General features: G+C 48.1%; 1 pseudogene; it reads left to right on the forward strand.

Moving 5' to 3' along the window:
• The first annotated feature begins 1348 nt into the window (after positions 1 to 1348).
• On the forward strand, positions 1349 to 2342 carry LOC113904640 (annotated as a pseudogene).
• The last annotated feature ends 2748 nt before the right edge of the window (positions 2343 to 5090 follow it).

The raw sequence follows: 5090 nt of genomic DNA on the forward strand, positions 1-5090 counted from the left end.
TGTAAGAGTGTGTGAGTGTAAAAGTGTGTGTGTCTAAGTGTGTGAGTGTGTGTATGTGAGTGTGTGTGTGTGTGTGTGTGTGTGTGTGCGTGTAATCTGGCTGTCATCCTATGAGAGCAAAAGATAAACATCAACATTCATTGTGGACCGGAGACTCATGGACATTTTCATTTGGGCAACATTAAGCCCTAAACCAAGAAAGTTACAAAAGGAGGAGCGAATATGAAAATTACACTAGTCACCTAGGTGGGGAAACGGAAGTCCAGGGCAGGAAGCTGATTTTGCCGTTTACATTTCAAGGCTGAATCATATGAGACGATTCCACCACACCAGCGGGACCCTGACTTTCAGCGCTGCATACTGTGACCTGTATTTAGGGGTACAGGCACAAGAGAATGGGGATGACCTTACATTTACTGATGATTCACTATGTTCCTGGAGAAGGCAATGGCACCCACTCCAGTCCTCTTGCCTGGAAAATCCCATGGACGGAGGAGCCTGGTGGGCTGCAGTCCATGGGGTCGCTAAGAGTCAGCACGACTGATCGACTTCACTTTCCCTTTTCCCTTTCATGCATTGAAGAAGGAAATGGCAACCCACTCCAGTGTTCTTGCCTGGAGAATCCCAGGGACGGGGGAGCCTGGTGGGCTGCCGTCTATGGGGTCGCACAGAGTCGGACACGACTGAAGTGACTTAGCAGCACTATGTTCCAGATATGCAGAGGTGTTCACAATTTGTTTTTTTTCACCTAGGGCACAGAGCAACCCTAAATAGATACATTTTCCCTCTTCCATAGTGACACAAATAAGGCCATGGATTAAGCCTATCCAAGGAGACACAACCCGTGTCTCAGCCGCTGACACAAACACCGCCACTGTCAGAACTAAGACTCAGGTCCGCCTGGCCTCCCAGCCCACGTCCCGTCCACTATGGAGACTCAGGTCCGCCTGGCCTCGCAGCCCACGTCCCGTCCACTATGGAGACTCAGGTCCGCCTGGCCTCGCAGCCCACGTCCTGTCCACTGTGGAGACTCAGGTCCGCCTGGCCTCGCAGCCCACGTCGCATCCACTGTGGCAGGACGCTCCTCGTTTACTTTTTAAATACGTATTTGTCTGACTGTGCCAGGTCTTCGTTGCCACATGTGGGATCTAGTTCCCTGACCAGGATTCGAACCCAGGCCCCCTGCACTGGGAGCGCAGTGTCTTAGCCGCTGGATCACCAACGAAGGCCCCATTACTTCCTTTCGAAAAAGACTTATACCTGCTTGGTGTTCTCCTGTATTGTACCTTGCACAGGTGGGCACGCTCAGTAGTACTGTCTGAGTGATGATCAGTTGCCACCTCTGCAGATGACGCCTGGAGAACTAGCCCTGCCGCTGGCAACTACACCCCTGACACCCAGCTCATCTTGCGGGGATTCTCCAATGACCCAGACCTCCAGAAGCTTCTCTCTGGAGGCTTGCTGCTCATTTATGTCATGACCGTGGTGGGAAACCTGGGGATGGTGGCGCTCAGCCTCATGGAGTCCTGCCTCCGCAGTCCCGTGGACTTCTTCCTCAGCATCCTCTCTTTCCTTGATATCTGCTACTCCTCTGTGGTCACACCCAGGCTGCTGGTCGACTTTCTGGCCTCTGACAGGTCCATCCCCTTCAACGGCTGCGTGGTCCAGATGACCTTCTTTGTGATACACGCCACAGCTGAGAGCTTCCTGCTGGCTTCCATGGCCTGCGACCGCTGCACGGCCACCTGCCGACCTCTCCACTACGGCTCCGTCATGACCAGGGGCACCTGTCTCCAGCTGGTGGCTGCTTCCTTGCTTTCGGTGGCGCTAATCTTGCCATCGAGACTGGGAATGTCTTTGCCCTGCCTTTCTGCGGGCCCAACCAGGTACTGCACTACTTCTGTGACATCCAACCCCTTCTCTGCTGGGCCTGTGCCAACACAGCCATGGCAGGAGTGGTCCTCTATATCTTCTCTGCCCTGGCTATCTATCTACCTGCTGCCCTCATCCTTACCTCCTACGGCCTGGTCTTGGTGGCCATTGGGAGGATGCGCTTGGCAGCTGGGAAGGAGAAGGCCCTCTCCACGTGTGCCTCCCACTTCCTGGCCATTGCCACCTTCCACAGCACCGTGATTTCACCTACGTCCAGCCTCATGGATCCACCGACGATACCAGTGGCCAGGTCGTGTCTGTCTGCTGCACCATCATAACCCCCATGCTCACCCCCGTCATCGAGAGCCTCTGCAACAAGGAGGTGAAGGAGGCCCTGCAGAGGAAGCTCCTGCTAAACCCTGCGAGGTTGTTTGTTGGCAAGAGGAAGGCATAGCGTCTTCCCAATCAGACTGTGAACCATCCCAGCCAGGAGCAGCCTGGTTTGGAAGGAGAGGGAGGAAGTTAGAAAGAAACAGCAGTATCATAGTCTGTGATGGTCTTATTTTCCAATGAAGGATATTCATCCTGTAAAAACAAACTATTTAAAATCATACAGTTGGTGAGAGAGTGAGTATTCACAATCAGAGCTTCCACACAAAAATCAGAGCTATTTCAATTACCCACAGCCACACGCCGTTTATCAGCAGCTCATCATAACTCCCAGGAAACATCACACCAGGGGCAACACAATTATTCTGGTTTTCCCACTGACTCAGTGGCGTGGGGGTAGGCTCCAGGGGCTCAGTTCCTCCTTCCTGTTCCAAACAGAAGATGACCTGGGTAGAAGGGTCCTTATTTCTCACTGCTGCTATGTTTTCATGAGCTGTCCTGTTAAATAAAACCTCAGGATCAAAACAGAACTTTCCCAATACATGTTTTTCTAGACAGACATTTGTACATCTTTTAATTCTCCAGAGTGTATGTGTGTGTATGTGTGTGTGTGAGAGAGAGAGAAAGACATTTAGGCAGCTACAGCATGGTCTAAGATACGGTGCTTTAGGAGGCTGATCCGAAAAAATTCTATCTTAGGAATTCCCTGGCTGTCCAGCAGTTAGCCCTGGGTGCTCCCACCACAGGGGGCATGCCTTCCAACCCTAGTGAATTAAGATCCTGCAAGCTGCTCAAGGCAACTCCCCCCAAAAAAACTGTCTATCTGGCCTGAATAGTTTTAACTATACATGTAATATGAATATATATGTTTTAGAGAATCATACAAATGAAAAAGCGGAACCTGACCTAATTCAGGGTTGAAGGCTGGACTAGAAGGCCTGCTCCTAAGTTAACACAAAGTCTTCATCTGCACTGAGTCGGATTCACCCTGATAATCGGAATCACTAAAAAGCCTTTTTTCAGATCTTTCTTAGGGATGTTATTCTAAATTTGAAAGTCTTACTATACAAATAGGTTTATCACAGTATCATTTTTTAAAAACAAAAAAATTAGCAGAAATGTAAACGCTTAAAGAAGGAATACTATTTAAAGACTCACTCCCTGCATGGATTATGATAGAACCCCTAAATGTTATGAAGACTACATAATCCAGGGAAAACAGCAGGTCAGAACATCTAGAGTGTGATAAAAATGAGTAACAAAAAGCCTGGGAAAGTGTTGGGGGCCAGAGTGAGGTACTCCGCCCGTGGCAAAGGTTATGAGGAAGGAGGCTCGACATACGCAAAGGCGGGATCGAGCCTCAGGAGTCCCCCTGGAAATCCTCGAGCATCTACCCCCATAACCAGAGCCTGCCTACTTTACTATTTTGTGCTCTCACCTACACCTCTGACTACGGGGGGCTGTCCCCCACCACCTCTTTCAGAGAAGGAGTTAACTTAGAGCTCCAGTTAATAAAAACTCCTGGGCGTGACAAGAGTGTTTTAACCTACAAACTCCTCTGAAGGTTCTCTAGCCTGCCTGACAGGCTTGTCCGGCCACATGTGATTGCTCACAGCATCCCAACCGTGAGAGGCACGAGATGCTTTAAACCTTCTAAAAACAGGTTCCTTAGAAAAGTTAGAAAACTATTAGTATAAGTATAATGGGCTGATTAGAAATTGTATTGGTGGAGGGTTTTTTCATTTGTTGAGCCAATGTTTGTTGCTAAGACTCCACATCCCCTGCCCTTACACACATTAATGAATATATAGAAGAAATAAGTATTAACCTTTGATATTAATCACGTTAGACCTTAGGCTAAGTAAATTCTTTCCTTAACTAAAACCCACTATACCCTCACCCTACAGGAATGTAACTTTATTTGGGTGGCGTCTGTTTTAAGAATAATCACCCCTGGAGAAATAAGTGTCCTGCTTGACTGACCACTGTCACAAGGAGAGGGTCATAAACTGTCAGCAGGCCCCCCTGGCCAGAAGATGATGTAACACCCCTAAGACCTCTGTATACATTTGTATGAAGCACCTGACTTTGATAAAAGTCAGGACTGCTGACCCCACGTGACTTTTGCCTAACATCTCAGTGTATAAAAGTAGACCATGGAAAATAAAGAATTGGGATCAGTTTCTCGAAATACTGGTCTCCCCATGTCTCTCTCTCTCTCACTCTGGCTGAGTCTCCATCTGGAGCGCGGAACCCGCCATGCTTACTAATTATGCCTGGGCTTCTAAGATCCGACCGGGGAGGCCTCAGTGTCTCCTCTCCTTCAGGAGAACAGAAGGACACTTGCGGCCTACATAAGTGGTGCAAGCTTCTTGTCTTGAAGTTTTATTGGTCTCCCGCGTAAACCAAGCTACTCAGCCTCTTTTCTCCACTGAATTTTCCTACTGAGCTATCCTCATCCTATTACTCTTTATATCTTTGATAAAATATTTAAATAAATAGGTCACCGACACCGTCCCCGCTTCGAATACCCTGGATCAGCCGGGGCTGGACCCCGGCAGGAAAGTGTATATATAACAGAATCACTTTACTGTGGACCGGAAATTAATACAGTATTGTAAATCAACTATATGTCCATCAACTAGACTTCAAATAAAAATTTTTTTTAAGTTGTATAGAGTGCTTTAAATTACCTGGCCTGAGGTTGGATCATAGCACTTCAACCCACATGCCATTCACCTGAAACCCAATCACATGACTTCAACATAACTGTAATGGAGACTGGGGAATATAGCCTTCTTTTTAATCCAGACATAGAAAAACTAAGT

Source organism: Bos indicus x Bos taurus, chromosome 15 (genome assembly GCF_003369695.1).
Source record: "Bos indicus x Bos taurus breed Angus x Brahman F1 hybrid chromosome 15, Bos_hybrid_MaternalHap_v2.0, whole genome shotgun sequence".
NCBI classification, from domain to species: domain Eukaryota; kingdom Metazoa; phylum Chordata; class Mammalia; order Artiodactyla; family Bovidae; genus Bos; species Bos indicus x Bos taurus.